At 40.3% G+C, this 23,682-nt stretch overlaps 1 pseudogene; it reads right to left on the bottom strand.

The window, feature by feature from the left end:
* Window positions 1-19,623: 19,623 nt before the first annotated feature.
* On the bottom strand, window positions 19,624-22,229 carry LOC139221393 (uncharacterized; annotated as a pseudogene).
* Window positions 22,230-23,682: the final 1,453 nt, after the last annotated feature.

Raw genomic sequence — 23,682 nt, 5'->3', positions numbered from 1 at the left:
GAAAGACAAGTGTCATATTTTGTTTGAGTATAAGGATGCATCTGCCAAAGTCTTATTTAAACTGCCCACCTGTGTTTGTAATAATCAGACACCTTTTGTGAAAAATGACCTTCCTGTCTGTAAGTAACATTTGCTGTACTTTATCCTTGCTGCGTGTTGTCGTTTTGTTAGAAGTGTATGTTCTGTTTGTGCTCCGTACCATGTGATCATAGTCTTGAGTCGCATAAATAAAATGAAATGAAAATGATTTGTCCAGTACTATGATGTACACCACAAGAGGTACTGAGCATTCCTCCACTTCCTGGACAGCCTCAAACTCATTTCTCCTTCACAAGGAGTTCTACAGAGAAAAGCAGGAGGAACCCGTGACCCGCAGGGCCTTCCTGGTGGACAGCCCAGATGTGTGATGTCACATGTTACCACTTACCCCTGGCAATCTGTAATCAACCCGATACAAGCAGGAGGGCCTAGTATGGACGTAAGACCTTTGTACTCTGTAGACAGACCACGCAGTTGTACCTCCTGGAAGCGTAAGGAGTGTGATGTCAGACCGAACTGCTTTGAGGAGTGAGTGACAATAGGCGCCTACCTATTGTTAAAAGTAGGGCAGGAAGAGATACAGCATGGAAAGTGCCATTCCCTTCAATTATAACTAATAAAGCTGCTCTTTCAGTATAAAGTTCAGTTTATTCTGCACCACAAAGTATTAGTTTGTCATTGTGTTCATACTAGCTTCAGCAGTGATCGACGTCGATCAAATGTTGTCTCATAGTAACATAATGCAGATATTTCATAGTTTATCAAGGTAAATTTCAAAGTTACTTAACTTTGGACATCTGGACATATTTTGAGTCAAAACCAATCTTTTCTTGTGTTGGTTACCTGATTCAGCACAATAAACTTGGAAAATAACCCTGAACCCTAAAAAACCCTCTAAACCCTAAACAACAGCAGCCTAATGGTAACCTCCATACACACAGTGTGTGTGTGTGCAAAAATAAACTCACGTCACCTTTTTATATTGACTTGGGACTCAAAACTTTCTTGCAAAAGCTTAAAAATGCCAAATTGCAACAGCTGCATACTTTTGCATCATGTCCTGCCTCCTACAGCACAAACAGAGTATTTCATTCACTGATAATGTGTCTAACATAAGCAGTCTTCTGTGGGGGGCAGAGACTGTGCGGTTGTGTGCTACATGTGTGACAGGGCGACTGTGGATGTCCGGACGTGATTCTCCGGGCATTGTCCGGAGTTTGTGTGAGAAAATGGCTTATTTAAATGTCATTTTTAATTCACATATTACATATGACATGCTGAGATATTACAATCTCTGATATTCTCTCAAATGTTTAAAATAAAGTTGTATGATCAAAAAGTGATGATGCAAAAACACGTTTGCATGAGATTTAATTTCCTTTTTTTCCTTTAGTCTTCATGGTATTATAACTAGTCATGCAATGTCAATGCAGCATGAATGCATTGTGCAGAAAAAAACGATGTATGTAACTTGATTGTGCATTACAGGGTTGAAAAAAATGGAACTTGGAACTGTGATCTAAATGTTAAGTCATTAAAACATCCTGTTTTCAGCTCTGTCAGTCCTTCTTTGAGAGGATTCTGAAAGACCTATTCAAGCTTTTATTACCATCCATTTGTCCACCCTACTGTAATAATAACCCTTTTACTGGAATACCTAAGTTTATGAGAAGAATCAGTTCAGTCACATCAGAATGCTGTAGACAGGGTCTTAGCCAATGAGGAGCGAAGTCCTATGATCCATTTCCTTTGGTTTGGTTATCTGTATAGTTTAGAAATAATTTAAAAGCTTCAAGTGACCCAGTTTGTCCTTCTTTAATTTTAAGGTCCTGCCAGATCCACTGTTTTTCTTTTAAATGTTCCTTATGTGTACCATGAAAGCACCGGAGAGAGCACTTTATGTTCTTATTCCCCGGAACTACGGAACTCGTTGTCTCTGGATATTAGAGAAGCAAGGTCTCTCTGTATTTTTGTATGGAAATTAAAAACCTTTCTTTTTAAAGAAGGCATTTAATTTGGAAAAATGTTATAGACTTAGTTTTTAAGTTCTAATAACTGGTTTTCACCATATTTTCATCCCTGGTGTTGACATTTTATTTTGTTGTATTTTATCAAGTTTTATTTATTGATTCTTAATATTTTATTATTTCATTGTTAAAATGTTGCTATTTGAAACACCTTTTCATGATTGTATGAAAGGTGCTTTACAAATAAAGTTAAGTTAAGTTATCTCAAGGATGACAGAGAAACTATGAAAGGACTGATATTGTTATTAGAGCTTTGTACATGGACACTGGGGGGGGGGCATAGAAGAGGTTCACAATATTCTGTGTTGTACAGGGAAGCAAAACAAAGGCACTTAAATATGCATGTCTGTAGGCTACAGCACAATAAAGCAGTAAATACATACAACACATTTAAAACAAACACAATACGAAACATAGCTTCTTTGGACACTGAAGCGCTTCTGAAAGACTCCCGGCGGCTTTTACAACTGTGCTGAGGATGGAGCAAAACTGCAGAAGTCCCCAGTGGGTTTTCGGGGTAAAGAAATGTTAATAACTAGCCAAAGTATGAGTGAAATCGGACCAAAAGCAGTCGTCCTCTCTGCTGTGACTTGTAGCTCTACAGACACTTGACATGAAGCACAAAAACCAAGTCACAGCTGTGTGCTGCTGAGCCCACTATTAAATTCACCATCCGCTTTTTGAGGCGTCTGTCTGGCCTCGTGTGTCCATTAGGCTTGAATTGCCATAACAAAACTCGAAAACGCAACAATATTGTCCAGCAGCTAAGTCTCTGATGAACAGTCACCTCAGCATTTAAAAAGCGCTAACTATCCCAGTTCATTCCAGCGGTGTTGCCTTGACTGATTTCTTATTTTCACTTTACATTTCCCCAGTGCTCTCAGTTTACTTTTGTCGTACATTACTAGCTTTCCATACGTTGCAGTTTGGTGTCTGGGTTCAGAAGGTTAACTGGGATGATATTGCAAGTGGCACCACAGTGTGTTTGGAATCAAGGCAGTGTCCTTGCCCAGAAGCATGCTAGCATAGGGAAGTTTTCTCGTCTTTGTCAGTCTCTTTTACAGCCGCAACTGTCTCTGTATCTGTAACACAGCTGAAAAAGTTCTTCATATTCATCACTTTCACCTTCTGTTGCTATTTTAATCACGTGTTTCTTTCTCCTTTGCTGGGTATTTCCGTTTCCTTTCCTCGTGCCTTTTCCTGCAAAATTTGCACTCCACTGGGTTGTCTGGTAATGTGCCCCCTGCACTGCGTGTACCTCTCTCACCATCGTTCCAGAGATGATTTTAACGTTCTCCTTAGAAAGCTCCATGGCTCTGCATGCACAGCTGCGAGCATGTGTTGACTGTCAAGTCTCTTGGAGCAGTCTTTCTCTCATGGCCGCACTGCTGCCTCCACATACGATCCTATCATGAATTAGCGTGAATCGCCCTAAAACGTAAGTTTAGGAGTTAAAATGCACTAAGTATGTATATGTATATGTGTGTGTGTGTGTGTGAGTGTGGGCTGCCGGTGACAGGAGACACAGTAATGCATCCGCTTACCATAATAACTGTACTAAGATACTGTATATCAGCAACTGGTCAAATTTTGACATGGAATTACTACTGACTACTTGATGTATGTACTTGAATCAATTAATCTGTATTTATATAGCGCTAATTCATATAAGTGTTATCTCAAGATGCTTTGCATAAAGAGCAGAACTAGACCAAACTCTTTAATTAAGAGAAAGACCCAACGATTCAGGAATTCAACATTAAGGATTCAAGAATCCCCACATGAGTAAGCATCAGGTATTAGGCAAAAGTGGCAGGAAAAACTCCCCTTTAATGGGAAAAAACCTCGAATATAACCAGGCTTATAGGGGTTCATGGGCCTCCCCAATCCCTAGGATCCAAGACAAGACCTGGGAACCATACAGCTGAAAGTCCACATTTTATGTGTCAGTTAAAATCAGGTCCCATCCTATCACCATGGGTCCTTTGTCTGTATAACATTATTTGTAATACCTGAGTGGTACCAGTGATAAGTGTTGGTCATAAGAGACATGCACAAGCGCAGTGTAGCAAAACAACTACTCCCTTTAGTAGGCTACTTTTTTCATCAGGTCAGAACAAATCTCAAAACAATTTGACATTTGAGACAATGTTGGACCTGTAAAGTCCTCTTAGTAACACTAACTGATGATTAATCGAGGAGTGATTTTCCCGTTTTCTAAATTGTATCGTGAAAAAATATTACATAAGTCTACTACATATTAAAAAAGAAAAAAGTTTGCAAACAAAAGCAAAATCTGCAGCATGCATGGGACCAGTCTACTTCACCTACCGTGTCCCACAATGCAAGGCGTTTACCGTTGTATGAACAGAGATGTTTCAGAAAGACATGTAAATTTTGACTCATTTCTCCTGAGCAGTCCACCATAAGCTGTTAGTGAGGGAATTTCAGGCCAGAAATATGCTGTCCAGCTGCCGAACATTCACTTATATTAGATTTACAAGGCCGAATTTAAGTGCTTGTTCCGACTTTCGTCTGGCTGCTTTCTTGGCCGCTAGCCTGTTAGCTTACTAGTGGAGTTGGGAACTGCATAGATCTGGGAACTGCATGACCTAGGATCTGACCTTTGCCCCCTTCTCTAGATACATGGGGATGGTGTGCTTATGATATATTCCTTTACCCCTAAACAAAGAACAGAGCTGTGATATTGATGAAAACCAGATGTTGAGCTAGGTGGTCAAATGGGTATAAAGAGTGACCAGAGAATTGGCCCGGGAGGAGACGAGGACAGAGACAGCAGATTCGGCTGGGGGTTACGCTGTCTGTACCTAGAATTGGCTTAGCATCTTCCCGGGCTTCCATGGTGCCTGTTAGACAACTGATCTTTTTGTAATAAACCTATTTTTATGCAATAAGTCGTTGTCAGCGGATGTTTCCTTTCATCAACTGCACATCATCCGTATCCAAGAAGAGTCACAACAAATTTGGCGTCACAAACAGGATTGCAGATGTGGACCAACTCCTGACGGCGGGTGAGTGTTCTCTCACTAAGTGGGGAGCTGGTATGTTCATTGAAGCTGTTGTGCTGCTGCTGGTTGGCTGCACTGTACACTTATCTGTGTGGATATGCGATGATGTGTTGATGTTGAGAGTGATACTCGGTTTAAATTGGGGTTTATTGTGTCATTAAAGGGCACAAAAAAGGGGGACTAAGATAGAGTTAAAGAAGTAAGGACTAAGAAGAGTTAAAGAAGTAAAGAGAAATAGAAGTTGAAGTTAAAGAGTTAAAGAAATAAGAGTTGGAGAAGTAAAGAGTTAAAGAAGTTAAAAGAGTTAAAGAAAAGAGAAAAGTTGAAGTAAAAGTGTAGAATAGCAGAACTAGTAATGATAAAGCAAGCTAAATAACAATGCATGATTAATGAAGGCAGGGCCCGCAACTTCTTAACAGTAAGACGTGTGGAAATTAGCTGCTAGTGAAAGTTGGCTTTGAGAGATAGTTGAATTTGTATAAGAGAAAAAGAGAAGAGAAGAGAAGAAAAAAAGAGAACAGATGAAATAGAGAAAAGAGAAGAGATAAAAGAGATGAAATAAAGAGAAGGGAAAAGTGAAATAAGGACTTTAAGAGCCCAGAAGTGAATGGTGCACATGGAGCATTGTGAAGTCATTGGTTAAGTGACAAGTTGCTTTGGAAGAACTTTGGCCAAAGTGAGAAACTGTCAAGAAGACAGAGGAAAATAAGTTGATTTTGAAGTTTAGGATTAAGCACTGTTGGTGTTTTGTGGGGATTGATGTTTGTCTGTTGGATCCTGTGTGTGTGTGTGTGTGTGTGTGTGTGTGTGTGTGTGTGTGTGTGGGTGTGGGTGTGGGTGTGGGTGTGGGTGTTGAGTGGTGCTGCAGCTGTGTGTAAAAAGCTTTGCAATGTTTTTGGCTGTGTAATTGAGATGTGTGTAATAGATTTCTTAGCAAATAGATATACAATGTTGTGATTGACTATAGGAGAGGTTAGTAATTTATAAGGAGAGACATTTTTGCTTTATTAATGATAAAAACCTACGAGCCCTCTTATAAAGGGACATTTCGTAAATTGATAAACGAGTATGAGCCTCATGAGAGGACGTTTGTAAAACACATGAGCCTTATGTATGAGAGGACGTTAGTACATATAATAAAACACATGAGTCTGTGCTGAGTCTGTGGAGAAGTGGAGAGACCAGTGAGGACACATGGAGAAAAATAAATATAAGAAGTAAAATAAAGGAAAGGAATAATTTCTGAGAAAGTGTGTCAACGTTGGGGAAATAGATCCTGATATTATATATAAGAGGAGTAGTAAATTTTGGTTGACAGGGAGGTTTTAAAAGAAAGCGGATGATTATAATTTAAAAGGGAATGCAGTTTCTCTCTGTCTTTTCTTTTTGTCTGTTAATATGTGTGAATATGTCTGAGTGCAGACTGCATTCTGAGGAGAATCTATCTGCTTGAAAGAGCATAAGGGAGAAAAAAATATGTTTAACTGTTACAGGATAGATTTTGTATCTTGGTTGTTGAAGAGGAGCTTTGCTCTAGTTTTTGTGAGTGTACTTTGCTTTTGACTTTGTGTCTCATTAGACTGGGTCTGTCTGGTCCTCAGGCAGTTTGAGCTAGATGTTCACTCTCTGATGGTCAGAGTAGACTGGAGTGTCTGATTAAATTTAAGAGGCGGAGCAAGGGGTGTTACCTCATTTTTGAAGGCCATTCAGTTTGCTCTTTCTAAAAAGAGGAGTGGCAAGAGAGCCCTTCCCCTTTGCTTTTTCTTTTCTCTCTGTGAGAGACAGAGAGATGGAGAAATAGGAGAAGAGACTTAAGGCCATATCACATTGAAGATTGATTAACATATTTACTTTTAGAAACAAAAGAAGTATTCACTCTTCAAAGCATTAAGTTAATAATACATTGACAGAAATGTGTCTGTTAATAGTTGCTGTTTAAAGAGAAACTCTTATGAGAAGACATCCGTTGCATTAGAATACAATAACCCAAATGTTGGCAGATAATGTGTGTACGACAGGCGAGAACACTCCTGATGGTGCTTCACATACATCAAGGCTTGCGGATGATACTGAATTGATCTGGTGCAATTTATCCACAAACTCTTTTAAAAGTAATTGCAATTTGCGTATACACCCATGTATAGCCAATGTTGTTGATCTATATGTCAAGTGTGATATTACATATAGGCATATAGTGTTCTTTGTTCATTTACTGGAAATTTGGGGTCAATTAAGTGTATGTATGAGGAATACTTCATGGTGCAGTCATCTAAAAAGGGAGGCTTGGCGACAGATCGATCAATTTGAGTGGAGTAACATTTTTGAGTTTTGATTTGATTGCTTGCGTTTGGGTAGAGTGTGCTCAAATAGTGTGGAGAGTTGTTCATGTGGGTTTCATTGTCTGAGCATGATCTAGATTGATTTAAGAAGAGTCAGGCATAAATAGTGTAATTAATTGATGGATATTAAAAGTTCTAAAGCAATAACTCCAGTTGAAGTAAAGCAAAAAGAAGACAGCACATTTAGGATGCAAATGGGAGAAGAAAGTCAGGATGATTCAGATGGAGCTGTGCATAAAATGGACTCAAACAATCTCAACAGTGACGGTGACTATGGATGGGGACACTGAACAAGAATATTGTAATGAATTTGATTTAGAATATCATGGAGAATATGTTTAACAGTTTGATATATCTGTATGGTTTCTTATACAATTTACGGTATTGGATTTTGTTTCTTCTATTATAATCTGTGACATTGATATGTTGGGCCTCGCCACGTGGCCAGACAAAGAGCGGCCTACATGTACCTGGAGAAGCCTAACAAAGGAACAGACTGTGAACAAAGGGCCATAAAATAAACGGGCGCCAAAACTTGTCGGCGTTGCCTCCAATAAACCCAGGTAGGGGGCGTGGCCAGGATCCAACACCAGGAGTTCTCATTGGGGGAAAACTCCCCAAATCCAGGAGGAACTCCCGGTACAGCCATGACGTCACTAAAAGTTTATAACCAGTGAACACCTAAGACACACCGCCTTTCTACTGTAACGTAAAGTTACTACAGGAGGTGTTTTCTGATTGGACGTCTTTCCCCTTTAAACCTAGGTAACAGCCTTCCCCACACTTGCTGGACGAGCAACCGGCTGTTTTTGCCCCGTTTTGTTTATTTGGTTTCAGTTTCGTTTTTGTGTCCTTCACCGGACCCGTTAGGATCCTGAGGAGAAACTCCGTGCAACCCTTCTCCCTCAATTTTTACCTGCAGAAGGGAGAGACAGTACGCTGTCCTCTCCAGGGAAAGATCACCCACGTTCTTCCCCCTCTAAAGCCGCGTTTCCACCAGCACGACTTGGCCGCCGACGACGACACGGTACGGTTGTGTTTCCATTACACCAGGTACCACCTCAAACGTCGTCATAGCAAGGTGGGCCGAAACTCCGGTAGCGTAATTTGTATACGGCACAAACAAACACAACTAAGGACTTGGAGCGTTTGTTTTGCGTGTATCCGTTGACCTCGTTCACAGAAATAATAAAAACACTCCGTCTCTGTTTCCGGGGTTTTATAAACGGCGGGTTTGATAGTCGCTCTCATGACTCATCAAGTGACGCCGCTCCCTGGCCAATCAGTGGTCTGCAGTCTGGTGACGTCACATTGTCAGCTCAACTCAGCTCGCTTGGAACTCCGGCCGAGGAGGTACTAAAATAGTCGAGTAGGGCCAAGTCGAGCCGGTGGAAACGCGGCATAAGTTGACTCCCACTGCTCCACTCGCGGACCAGCACGCCGTTCCCCGCTAACACAGCGACCCAATGGACCCTCACCTCGCCGCCATCCGAGCCGGACGCAAACCAGCCAGGCGTGCAGGATTTGCACACACTAATTGCTCGTGAAGCGATTTCAAGTAAGAGGCTTGTGTCTGGGCAGAGACAGATAGGATTTAAGTGTGCTACCTTTGTTATAAGCTAAATTGCAGGACCGCCGTGTCCCGTGTTAAAACTGTGTTTTGCTGCTGCTGTTTTGTCTCCTGCGTTGTTTTGTGCGTAAGCCCACGCAGGGACTTTGTTGTGTTTGTAACCAACACGTGGAGAGTCAGTAAACGTGAGTCTATCAGTTAAAGGACCAGCACCGCTATCGGTGAGTATAGTAGTAGTATGATGAGTAATACTTGGATGTTTCTTTGTTGTGAACTACTTTGTGTAGGATATATTCTGTTATGATGTGAATACAGTGGGACCTCAGGTGTTTTTTTTGTTTTTGATGTTTAGGGATAGTATTGGTTAGATAGGGAAAGGTCCATTGGAAGGTGCGATGGGTCGACCAGCCGGACTTTGGACACTTTTGTGTATTTGCTTTCATTTGTTCCTACACCATCTTCAAAACCCTTCTTCTTTCTTTTTTGAATTGGCTTGGAGTACCTTATGTAGTCGCCTAGGGCAGAGGGACTGTAGAGAGAGTTTTCCTGTCTAAAGTGTTTGATGGATGTTATCAGTAAGATGGCTGCCTGATGGGTTTTCCAACAAATTACTATATTGCTAAGGCTAGGCTGTAGCAAGCATATACGGAAGGGAATGTTCAAACAATTTGAGTGATATCAAGTGACTCATACAATTATTCACAAATATGACTATGTTACCCTACTTTTCTTTTTCGAGACTCTGGAAGTAGAAATATGTGGTGTCTGGTATGTGCCTTTAGGGAGTATGATTATAGTTGTGTTCATTGTGTCTATGTTTCTGCTCTGTGAATGATTATCTGAAGACAGACAGACTGGGGAACTGCATAGATCTGGGAACTGCATGACCTAGGCAGAGGTGATCTGACCTTTGCCCCCTCCTCTAGATCTTTTTGTTCGTTTTTGTAATAAACCTATTTTTATGCAATAAGTCGTTGTCAGCGGACGTTTCCTTTCATCAACTGCAAATCATCGGTATCCAAGAAGAGTCACAACACACCAAGACAACCTGTAGCAATAAAGTTGCAGTACAGCCTGTAGTCCAAAGATGAACTGCACAAGCCTTGGGCTGCATTAAGGCTTTCAATCCACTAATGATTCATGCTACAGCTCTCGATGGAACAGGAAATTGCCTTGGTGTATGTCCACATTTATATTCTATTATGTTCTAATTATAACGAGATGAGCTAAAGACCTTACAGCCAGTGGCTTATCAGGTCGATGATTCACCACAAACACCCCTGCAACCATTCTGCAATGTGTCGTCATTCATGTTTCAATGAGTTCACGAGTCCCAGTCAGAATATGTCTGCTTTAGTTGAACCGAGCACTCTGAGTACTTAGCACAGATCTGTGATCCAAAATAGATTGATGATATTAAAATCTGAATATATAGATTTGCAGCACTATACCTGAAAGGATCCTTGATTGGATTGATTTTATTTTCATTCATCTCAATTATAATAACATAGAATTGTGCCCAGATAGGTTTTAAATACCCTCAATTATCTTAATCACTTTTATGGAAGAGAAAACCAATGACAGTTCCTCCATCCAATACATAATACAGTTAGACTCAGAATATGTTTGGTTTAGCGTGTAAAAACTGGTTTACTCTGACAAGCCTAGCTCTATTGCTGTCATATTTTCTGTTGCACCTTGTTTCAGCCCTGTTCCCTGCAAATTACTTGTGAAGAGTGCATTTGCAAACACCAATAAGTGCCATTCTTAAAATTAACTAATAATTAACTGACTGTGAATAATTCTCAACAAATAGCACATTGGAATCTTAAATGTGTCAAATTGGCCCAAAGTAAGAATTCCTGATTTCCCAGTCCCAAATTTCAACGACAAGCCAACAACGTTGAAGCTGTTGAAACACTGTTTGTTAGAATAGAATAACAACAGAACAAAAAAGAAAAAAAAACAGCATAAAAAGCAACAGCCGCATAATAAGCAGGTAGATGATTAGTAAGAAAACAAACACAGTCAAATTACACCTTAGGCTGACCTGACATCATGTTTGGAGGGCCCTGGTATGGCCCAGATACGCAGCTTCACCTACTGGGTCAATTTTCTGTAGGAGGCCAAGGTGAGGCCATGCCATCTGCAGACTTCAACAGTCTAAAGTATTTATCTTTGACCTTCTGTTCTACTTGTGTCATTAAATCAGTCATACACCAGCACTGTCAAATTGCATATGCAAAATAACACACAATGCCTTGTTATCAACTGGATTTGCTAAAAATGACAACAAACAAAGGTTTTCCAAGAGGTGTTGATGTTCGTTTTTTAAATGAACGTGATCAAGCTCCGATTTCAGCGGTAAATGGAATGCAGCCAGAGACATGCTGTCTGAAAGCAAATGTGAGAATCATTTCAGCTGATCGTCATGCTTCAAGATGGATACATTTTAAACTTTACAGCCCCTGGTGTTCCCAGATCACACATGTTCATTGCCGCAATGTTGGTCTGAGACCATACAATGATTTTTACTCATAACATCTAACAAGCATTGGCCCATTCTTAGATTAGATAAGCCTTTATTTATCCCACTGTGGGGAAATTCACATTGTCAGCAGCAGTTCACACATACACACATACCGGATAGAAATATAAAAATATATAGAAATGTAAAAAATATAAAAAAGGAAAAATATATATATACAGTATATACAAAAACAGTGTAAACAGGTACAATGAGGACAAATAGAATGTATTAAAAACAGTGCAGTTGTGCTGTATGAAAAGAAAAGGCTATTGCACGTGATTAGATTATAAAAATATAGGTTTTTTGTCATGTTGGTCTACTGGGAGCAGGCTTGATTGTAAAGTCTGATAGCAGCAGGGATGCCTCTCCTTCTCATATATGTGCTCTATTTTCAAACATCAGGTCAGCTTTGGGTCGGCCTAATGGACTCTTTCATTAGTTTGCTCACAGCATTCGAAGATTAGAAACACTCGCCCATTGTAACATTACTGGTTTTCAGGTAAGCTGTCACTAGAAATAAATCCGCATAATGAAATAGCTATTTTGTTAATTATGTAATGTGATGACATCACAGAATAAAAGCAAAAAGGAGGACTTTTTAAGGCGATAATCCCGCAACTAAGGGAACATATCTGAGAGCATGACAGGTGAAATAATACTACTTGGGCTTTACCAATTTGAGACAGTAGTACTTTTCGAGTCTCAAGTCTAAAAAGTGGGAATGAAGCTGCTCTGCCTGCTCCAACGCTCAGGCGCCTGTAAACATCACCCCAAACTTATGGAAAACCCTGGTGGAACTCATGGAACAATCTAAATGCTATTGTTTCACAGCTTGTAGTTGCAACATGGTTCCAGGTCATGTAACATGGACACATAAGTCCTCATGTGTTTTATTTTTTCTCCCTCTCTCCCAGCAGAATTCAGACCATGTGCTTCCCCAGCTGTCTCCAGATCTGCAAGCCTTTGATGTTTATCATTTTGTGTTTCTCTGTTCCTTCTCTTTTCTGTGCTGGAGTTCTTGAAGAGCTTGACGACCAAAACCGGCTGTGGTTAAACATATTGTTTTTCATTATCTCTTTTTTTTCACATCAAATTTGATGTTTATGCATGTTAATTTCTGGTCACGCATAGTGAGATATTTGCTATCTGATAGGTCCGACCTAAATAAATGATGGCTGTAGTGAACGGAGGTGAAGGCAGTCGAGCAATCAATCATCCAAACATTATTTGGAGGGGATTTTCGACCAACTGCTCGTAGACGTATCGCCAATTAGCAAATGCTCTGCATGCCACATCTTGCCACAACTTAATCTGTATACATTGGGCCGACGTCTGCAAGGCGTCTGTGTGCTATCTCCGTTATCTTCTGGGCATTTCTTGCAAACACAATGAAAAGAAAGTCTGTCAGGCTGCACTTCCTGGGAGTATTTTTTTATTGGTTATTTTAAGCTGAAGTTGCAAGACAAAACATTTTGTCATCTTGGACAGATTTGCTTTCAACCTGTCCATTGATAGAAAAAAAAAAAAAAAATTGTGCTTCAGATGGTTTATGTCCCCTTTCATTGCAAGACAAACCTGTCGAAATAATCATTACACCAACACCCTTCACGGATGATGAAAATAATCCCTAACAGAATTGCCCATATTGTACACCTACAGCTGTCATTAGGGATGTAATCTGTCTGATGAATTTAATGGAAGGGACTAACTTTGAAGTAAGTTTATCATTATAGATTAAAGGTGTCATCAACGGTAACATCTACAAACACTCCAACTGTACTATTAGAGTTGACACATTCCTGTTTCACAGGGATGAAATTCATATTAATATTAATATAAACCTTTTGATTCAAACAAGCTTATTTTGCCCACATGTTGTCTACCTTTGACATTCATGCACACCAAAGCAGTAATCAGACACTGGAACAGTGTTAGAATGGTACACAATACACTGGAAACTGCTGATAATGATCACATCTGTCCATGTCAAAGTGATCACTATAAGCAGATGATTATTCGAACCTTTTTTTCTTTATCTTTATTTCTCAGTCACTCTGAACGTGTCACTGCCTTTCAGTGCAGTAAACAATAGCACAACCACTTTCAACCACACTCTCCAGTTCGCCTGTTTCTACCACCAGATTTGGCACAGTTTTCACCTCTGATTTAGTCCCAGAGGCTCTAATATGGCTTCTGTTTGCACCTGTGCACTGCCTTTCCCTTTCAGCATCAGCCTCTCAAAGTGACCACTCTCTGCAGTTTTCTCCCCTTTACCTATCACATTGATGAGAATTAGATGCCACTCCTCCAGCCGTGCCTGTCTCCTCTTTAATTGGCATTTGATATTCCGAGGTTGTCATTTCAAGAGAGAGAACAAGGGGTTGCCATTCAGCGTGTTTCTTGTAAAAGGGGTGGGGGTGGGGAATGGAAGGGGTGGCTGTCACTCTGTCTGATGGCTCTGTAATGTGTTTTGTGTTACAGACACCTCTGAGCCATCTGTCAGTTAGCTTAGCCCTCCATCTTTCTCGTTATTCAGGGGAGATTTTATTTAGCCAGGGCCAATCTGATATTAGGTCAATGATTAATTCAAAATAAACTTCATATTTTCAAGAGCAAATGAAAGTTCTCAGTGCGTACAGAGTTCTATTTTAGGAAAGCCAGGGGGGAGGAGGGGTAAACGACTAGAAAATGAGAGGGCAAAATGAGCCTGTGTTGTTTTTTTTTACTGCTGTGCAGTTTTTTATGCAACAAGATGGTCATTTGCATTCTGTGAAAATGCAATGTGAATCCAAATTAAACAGTAAATAAATGTGTCATCCTCTCCCTCTGGCAAAGCCCAGAGAGATGTTGCCCACTCTTCAAGGCAGACAGTTAAACAGCCATTTGGGTTCTGCTTTAGCTATCTAGCAATTTTATGCAATGGAATGGGCTGAGGAAGGCTTCCCAGCCATAGCTTGTCAATATTTGTATTACTTATTCCAACATTATCTTAAATTATCTTGAATTAAAAAGCAGTCTGGGCTAGCACATCTGCATAATGTTATTTATTGTCCTCCTCTTCAGCTTCAAGGACTTGTAGCCCCATTGAGTAGTGTAGCATATGCAAATAAATCACAGCGAGGGTCGGCAAGCACAGAAAATCCCTAAATATGAAAAAGGTGGGAGTTTCATCTTGTGCCTTGGCTGTATTCTTTCATCTCTAGTGTTGCTTTCTAGCTCCATATTTTGCTTTCTAGGTGTTATGGACCAACACTACATGATGGGTGAGCGTTATCTGTATTTATTTGAACCTATTATGGAAATCATAACCTATTGATCCTGTCGTAGCTGTAGTAATTATGACAGCGGCAAAGGAGGAAGTCATGTGATGTTGTTATAGAGCGACAAAGTCTTAGACCACTGTGCATGTCCTGTTTCCAACCAACAGCCAAGGTTGGTTTCTTATAACCTCTTAACTTTCCAGCCATCCCAAACCCTAACCATACCCTGGCTCTCCGGCCGCCAGTGGAATATTAAGGGGCTAACCATGAAAGCTGTTCTTCCCTACCTTATTTATTATCGTCACCAAGATGATGAAGGTCCCATAATGCTTACAGTGATCATCACACAACGAAGCTACGTTTTCAGACTGATCAGCATTGCACCCACATTACAAGATCATAATTTAAGCCCTGCTCATGCACATTCGTTTTCTGTTCCTGTGCTTCCTCGACTGTTTCTTATTGTTTGAGTAGAATGCACACCACACGCACAAGTTTCGCCGCTGCATCTTGCTGGCTTGTTTTTGGCAGTTTGTCATAAGCTTTGAGGAGACTACATTTTTCATTTAGAGAAAATTAATGTTTTTCCCATCATGATTTTAATGTGCACACAGCACCAGTAGCCAGGCGGAAGCAGACAGGTTACCTCGAGGCAAAGGGTCATGGGAGTAAATTAAAGAAAAAGGAATTACCATAGACACCATTTGTATAGGAATGAATCTGTCCCAAGCTTTTGACAGAATTATTCTGTCCCACTTGTACTGATCACTGTAAATGCGATCACCATAGGCAGTTTCCACTGTAGTAATTTCAACCCAGTCTTGGGATCTAAATGGTAAATGGATAATTTAATTGGCATTTTAATCCAGAGCTCTTTACAATTTCTGCCTCTCATTCGTCCGCTCACATACACACCAATGGCAGCAGGTTACCATGCAAGGTGCTGGCCAACCATTGGGAGTTTGGGGTCATTTACCACTTTAGTAAATTCAGTTTGCTGCCTTGAAAGCACATTGAGAAGGTTCAAAACGATTACTGTCACATATCTGGGCCCAAAGTTACTGAGACGCGACTTTCTCATACTTTTGAAAACAATGGAAAGTTAGAGACATGCTTGATATTTATTTCTTAAATAGAGGTTTAACCTCTTTAACTCCTGTGGGATTTGCAGTGATTCAGCAGTGCCTTCCCCAGAAGGAAGAGCTTCAGGTGATGTGCAGACATCCACAGAGAGATGTCAGCTAGACGTGCACAGATTCATGCTGCCAACTGATTTTGGACAGTGGAAATGACAAAATGATTAAAGTAGAAGCAAAGTATGGGTGTCCAGCTCAACTTCTTTACTTCCAAGGTGCATGGAGACGGGAAAAGGCCTAAAGAGGTCATAAATCCAGCTTCTTAGAGGTGCAGTGTGTAGGATTTAGTTGCATCTAGCTGTGAGGTTGCAGGTTGTAGCCAACTGAATATCCCATGCCTCTCACCTCCCTCAGAACAAACTATGGTGGTCTTAAGTTAAAGGTGATTATACATTGCTAAAGATGTAATTGTGATTTGTGTGTCACAAAGAAGTTAGATAGGCCATATTAGTTGAGATTAAATATCCAAATTCTTTTAAAACTAAGGACCAAGTGGTAGAGAAGGCCTGCCACAGGATTGAATGATCAAAACAAACAGTTAGTAGCTGATAGAGATGGTTCAAATACAAAAGTCTCAAATGAGTTTAATAACAAGATTGGGGGGGTGAAATTGAAAATAGATTTATAGATTTAAGCAGTACATCCACCTCATTTAGAAACCAGCAAGCTGGATGGGATCACTTCATTTAATGGCAGGAAAATATTTGGTTTCAGCCACATTTCATACAAACCAGTCATATCCAGAATGACATTATTAATCTTTGGTAGACAGAACTGAGATGATTAAAGCAATTGAGGGTCTTGTTGGTGCTGCAATTTTCATTTCTAGGCTAGCTAACAAGAAATGGCACATTTAATTAAACATGATACTTGTATTATCATTATTATTATTATTATTGGAACTCTTCAGTGGCACAATTTCACCATCAAGGAGACAAATAATTAAATTTCTATGATTGATACGTTTTACAGAAACCTATAAGGAATACAGTGGAGGAGGGAGACAGTTTATAACAATGTTAAAAATTGATAATAATTAGAATAATCTGTAGCGTGACGGTTTCCCTTACTGGAAATATTAACTACACTTGTGGACTCTTGGTTGTGAGCTGTTCCACGCCGCTCAACAGGGACAAACTCACTCTTACGATACCACTAACAGGCTTGCTGTCAGACCTGTGACTGCCGCTCTATGGGGTGCCCCTGAAATCTGAGGTAATGCAAGCAGCAATGAGCTCCTCTAACTGATGGACACTACTCTACTGAAGAGACGCCCTACCCCAGTGAACATTTACCAAATTAAAATGTTTAGTGAGGTTACAGTAGCTGGTGTGGGTGAATAGGCTAAGCAGTAGGATTGGCTACGCTTTTCAGCAACCAAAGTCACAGCTTGCAGATGCATATTCTAAAAAATTTGGTTTATTTGAGCTGATTTTCATTGAGGTTAATAGCCTCCTCCAGTGCAATACAATAATGATTGTCATTGAGTTTATTATTAATCAATAATCATAATAATCAGCTGAGATAAATGAGCTGAAGTCAATCAGAAGGAGCGTATTTGATTAGGGTGAACACTATGCCATGGTCAGGTATTGAAACACAGAATAGAAATCACAAGGGGAGCTAATGGGAACGTTTTTGTTTTGTTTGCACCATGTTCCTGTCAGCAGTCAGCACTGTAAAAGAGCCCAGCGGGACTTGTCAACGTCTGTCAAAAAGTGCCAACAGAAAAGGAACCACTGCCTCACTCAGTTTAGCAGAGAAATTGGAGAGCTACACACATTTACACCATTAAACTCAAATGGCTGCACCTTTCTGCAGGCGAGCACATACACAGCACGTTCTCACACTGACAGTACTCTGCCAAGTGTTACACTGGTTTACCATGGGAACCAATACTGACACTTTCTAATGTTGTGCTCAGTACTCCAGGGCACCAATAAGTGTTAGGATTTGCACCATTTCAGAAATCAGAAATAAAAAAACTATAAAAGATGTTTAATAATTATATAGATTAATGGGAATGTAAAGTCCACCTTGATTGGGGCACCACCTCGATAAACAAGGAAAAAGATTTAACTGATTCAGTCTCATAAAATAACTAAGCTATCAATTTGATATTATGATTAATAATTAACTTAACTAAAACCAAAATTAACATATTGACAGCTAGTTGAAGGACTTCAGAGTTCTTGACAGTAGAGTTTGGCAGTATTCACTCTTGTACAATATTAAAGAAGACAGCATGGATTAAAACATTTATTAAAACATAACAGTCAAACATACAATCTAACTAAGTGTGACTAGCTAACAAACAATAGGAGTTGTGGAGTTTATGGCTGCTCAGTAAACTAGAACACATCACAATAATCAAACTCAACTGAACATTAAAGCAAATCAAAACCAATACATTCACAAGGTTAAACCATTGCCTAGCCATATATACAGTAATGCTGTGCTATATATGCCCAGTTAGAGTTTGTTCCCAGTCCTCAAAGGGGAAGAAGAAGGTCCTTCAGTGTGCTGCTTTCTTATCCTGTTGATGAACCAGGCTGGAAGAAGGTTGTGGTTCTTTGTCCTTGCTGTCCTGGTTGCAGGCTGGAGGAATCCAGTCGCTGCTTTGTTCCTTGCTGGTTAGCAGCTCGGTGCTAACTTGTTGGTGTGCTCCTGTTGCTATGAAGATCAGCTGGCAGACATCAGGTCATACCTGCTGGTGCTGAGAAACAGCAGGTGCAGCACTGAACTGATCTCCAGCGAAGCCCAAAGTGGAACAGAGCTGGACCCTCAGAGGTCCAGAGGAGAGTAGGGAGAGCTGAGCTGGACCCTCAGGGGTGGAGGGCCCAAAACTAATAAAGTCTGCTGTTTGGCTTGTATGAAACTACTAATCATTGTTAGCTTACACAGCCACCCAATGTTGTTTTAGAATAGATGTTGAACCTTATGAAGCTAAGTAAAATCTTAGGACAGAGTTTCCACAAACAAGACCACTAAATTCTTATTTTGTTCTGATTTAACTGACTAACTACCAGAATCCTTACAGTGTCCAGCATGGCTATATTGTTAGAAAATGTATCTTTAAGATGTTTAGGGCCAAGCAATAGCTTCAGTTTTGTCAAGTTTAGCAGCAGAAAATTGCTGGTCATCCACGATTTTATGTCCTTAAGGCAGACTTGGAGTTTAGTCAACTAATTGGATTCATCTGGCTTTATTGATGAGTATAATTGGGTATCATCTGCATAACAGTGGAAATTACTGGAGTGTTTCTTGATAATACTACCCAAAGGATGCATGAATAAGGTAATAATATCAGTCCAAGGTTGGACACTGTGTTATGTAGTCTGTTCGTAAAGACTGATTGATCATATCTAGTAAGGACGTGTTAATTAAGGGCAGGACTTCCTTGACCCTTTATCGGGCAAGGGAACATATTTGGATACTTAAGTGGGAGTTCAAAATGCCACCCGTTGCCGGTCTGTCATGTAGCCTGATTGTTGCTGATGGGCTTGGAGAAAATCTCCACTATTGCCTCATGGTGAGGCAAGAATCAATATATGGTAACTTCACTGACCTTGATTTTCACCATAACATTAAATTTTTTTTTGAAAAACTCACAAAAGTAAAAAAGTCTTGTAATGACCACCAGTAATGGTCTAGGGTTGAAAATTTGAATTTCTAAGTATTTCAATGAGTGCCCTATAGAGAGTTAAGTAGCCCTGTAGGAATGGGGTCTAGGAGACAAGTTGACAGTTTAGATGAGGAAATTACTGAAGGCAATTCAGGAAGATCAATTGGAGAAAAGCAGTCCAAATGCACATCAGCCAAACAGCTGTTTCCATGGTTCCTAAGTTTGACTCTCTCATTGTTAGAATTTTTTCATTAAAGAAGCTCATGAAGTCGTTGCTACAGAGCTCTAAAGGAACACAAGGATCAGTAGAGTTCTGGCTCTGTCAGCCTGGCTAACGTGCTGAAAAGAAATCTATGGCTGTTAATGAGTAATAGGCGGCTCTGGCATTACAGATGGCTTGGAAGTTCTCAGACTGTCTTGCCAGATCAAACGAGATTTGTCTAATTTGGTGGCACACCATATCCTCTCAAGTTTTGGCGAATTTTGCTTATGGTTTTGGGTCTGGGAATTATACCAAGGAGCTTATCTCTTTTCTTTTATTAACTTCTTTTTTAGACAGACAATGGAGTTGAGTGTCATTCGCAGTGAGCCTGCAGCACTATCGACCAGATAATCAATTTCAGAGGAGCTAAGATTGGCATAGGGGTCCTCTTAAATGCTGATGTAATCACTTCCTTAAATTTGGCAACAGCACTATCAGACAGGCATCTAGTGAGGACATTTTTGTCGAATGGCACATAGTCCAGTAACAAGACATCAAATGTTCAAATTTGGTCTGATAAGAGAGTTTTATGGAAAGACTCTCAGCTGTTCAGTTTCAATGCCATGTGCCAGAACAAGGTCAAGAGTGTGGTTAAAGCAGTGAGTGGGTTCATTTACACTCTGAGAGAAGCCAACTGAGTCCAATAATGAGATGACAGCAGTGCTACGACCATCATTATCATCATAATCGTCCACATGAATATTAAAGTCATCTACTATAATTACTAATAAGGACTAAATCTGATAGAAACTCTGAGAATTCAGTTAGGAATTCAGAGTACAGGCCAGCAGGGCGGTGCACTGTAACTAATAAGACTGGCGTTAGTGTTTTCCAGGTTGGATGAGAGAAACTAAGAACAAGGCTTTCAAATAAGTTTCGGTCTGGGCTTGATTAATAAGCTAGAGTTGTAAATGGCTGCAACTGCACCTCCTCTTCCAGAGTCTGGAGGAATATGAGTATTAATATGACTGGGGGGAGCAGCTTCATGAGGGCTAACATATTCTTCATGGTGCAGCCAGGTTTCAGTCAGACACAATAAATCAATATGATGGTCTGATATCAGATCATTTACTAAAACAGCTTTGGATGGCAGAGATCTGATGTTTAAAAGTCCACAGTTAACTCTCCTGTCCTGTTTGACTTTGCCAGTGGTGGAATTAACTTTGATTAGATTATTCTGTATAAGTCCTCTTCTGTTTACTTTTGACTTAATAGATTTACATGATTTGAATGGTCAGGGGACAGACTCAGTATCTATGGGATGTTGGGATATTGCTTAAAGCCTTATATATTTTTACTAAACCACTAAATGCTCTGTATTTGTACAGCACCTTTCTAGTCATTTCGTCTTCTCAAAACACTTTTACATCACATCCTCATTCATCCATTCACACATCATTCATTTCACACACTGAAGCTGCTTCACGAGCAAGTTGGGGTGCAGTGTCTTGCCCAAGGACACTTAGACGCGTTGACTCATAGAAGCCCGGGATCGAACCAGCGACCTTCCAATTGATGCCGAAATGATGAGGACCCACCACAACTACTGTTGTACTGCACTGTTTGTATTATATTTCCACAACATCCACAATATGATGACATAATCATGTTGTTTATGTAGTGTTTTCATGCTGCTTTATATCTGCTTCATTATTTATCTTATTCTCTCTATTGCACATTTAACAACATTTTGCTCCCGCATACTCTGTATGTGGATTAATGACAAATAAACAAACTTGAAATTGAACTTGAGACGTGGCCGTGTCCATGACAATCAACGATACATATTTCTTCATTTGTTGCAGTATTGCATGTGCTGCTTGTGCATTGGACATGGTTCAACTGTGTGCCATTTGCTCAGCTTTGGGGGAGTGAAATATGTCTTTATTGAGCTTCAGTCAGGACTGCAAAGCTGAATTTTCCTGTGAACTCAAACTGTATGCACTTCTTCTGTTTTTGTTTATCTGCCTTTGTCTCCAAACGTCTTGTCCATCCATCAGATCAGCGTGGTGAAACAGTCGACTGCTAAGTCACAGGCATTTAAAGGACATCTGAACAGCTAGCAGCCGTTTCATATGAGATTTTCAGACGGCAGAACAAAAGCCCTGCGATTCCTCAGCACTCGACGCTGCCAGTCTCCTCAACACTTTGCCTATTAAACCCTCGGCAGGAGGCATTCCTGAACCCACTGCTCACTTCCAAACAAGACTCCAATCTGCACATACAGCCAGATACAGCAGCACTAATTCTTCTTTCAACTGGTTTCTCAACAACCAGCTGAATACATTTCCTTAAGGCTGTCTCTGAACAGCACTGTCTCACACGCGCCTGTGACGGTTTGACATCACTTCAACCTCTCTTACCCTCTCTCACCCTGGTGCTGTCCTCTCTGTGGCTTCCGTCTTCCCTCATGTTGAGGCTACACTGTCCTTAACTCCCTGCAGCAACAGTTATTTTGCTCCTTACATGTTTTTTTTTCCTTAAACACACTAAAATGGTAATTTTTGATGACCATTTTAGCTCTGAACTTCAGCTAGAAACATCAGTTAAATTCCTTTGATATGGTAAAATACTGTAGGATATATCACAGTGGGGCAGGAGTATGCTAAAGGACCTGCAGGTGAATGAAACCTTGACTGCAAACCATTTTATAGAGTAATCATTAAAAGTATCTGATGAAAATCAGAGGGAAAAGGGCCAAACTGGACTGAACAGTAGAAGCCCGTGTTGTGTTATTCATTCTGCGTGTCAATTAAAAAATACTCTGTGGTCATTCTGTGATGCTGTTCAAGTCTGCTGATGTAAATGAGACTTTTCAGCTATTCAAAGGATAAATCCAGCGGGATCTTTTTCCCTTTTCTGTCTTTTTTAACCAACAAATCCCATCAAAAGATTCAAACCAACAATGAGTGTGTCCTGCTAACAAGTATTGTGTGTGTGAAAGCCTGAGACACTCTGAGTGACATGTTCCTTAATTACCATGAACACAACACACCTTGGTTTATTTGGACTCAATCCCACACACACACATCGCTGTGCTGCCAAAAAGACTCACTACAGCACCACATGTGGATCAATCTGCTGATGAAAACAGTTCCACAGAAATGCAATATTTCATCCTGTTTGAATGACTTCTGTTAAAAAACTGTAACTAATCTTCTTTTTGTAAATAAAACTTTTTTGTAAGCTGTTTTTAAAGATTCATGCCTTCAGTAGAAACAGTGGACGTAGGGCCTGAGATCTCCCTGCTATCAGGCTATTGAATAGGTGTTATCATCACGCTTCTATCCCAAATATATGGACTGGTAGGGGCTTATTAAACCAACTTGTAGGCTTAGCATGGCTGAGGCGGTGATGACAAAATCCACATAGGGAGGAGGGCCGGGTGGTTAGATGGAAGTTAAACTCTGGACTCTGGATTGATAATACAGAATTATATGCACCTTCTGGCCTACCGGTAAGTGGAATTGGCCCCATCTGACCCATTCTAATAGTTGTGATAACAACTGATAATGGGCCACTCAATAGACTGAAGAGTGGTGGTTCCTCCAGTCAGCACGTCAAAGTCTCTTTGCGCAAGACACTGAACCCCAAAATGATCGTGAGGCACAACCTTTGATTGCGAATGTGTCTGAATGACAAGCATCTTCCACTCAAAATAGAAAGCTCCTGTGTGAACGAATGAATGTGAACGTAGTGCTTTGATCGGTCAAAAAGACTAGACAGGTGTTACACGAGTGCAGCACATTTACCATAACAAGGGGATGAGGTGCTGAGAGCTACAGGCAGAGCAGGGAGATCAGAAAGTATTGAAAGACAGACTGAAACACTGGTCTTTCATCCCCACGCTCATTAAGTGTTCATG

This window comes from Pempheris klunzingeri, chromosome 21 (assembly GCF_042242105.1).
Source record: "Pempheris klunzingeri isolate RE-2024b chromosome 21, fPemKlu1.hap1, whole genome shotgun sequence".
Taxonomy (NCBI): domain Eukaryota; kingdom Metazoa; phylum Chordata; class Actinopteri; order Acropomatiformes; family Pempheridae; genus Pempheris; species Pempheris klunzingeri.
This window is presented reverse-complemented; position numbering and strand designations above follow the sequence as displayed.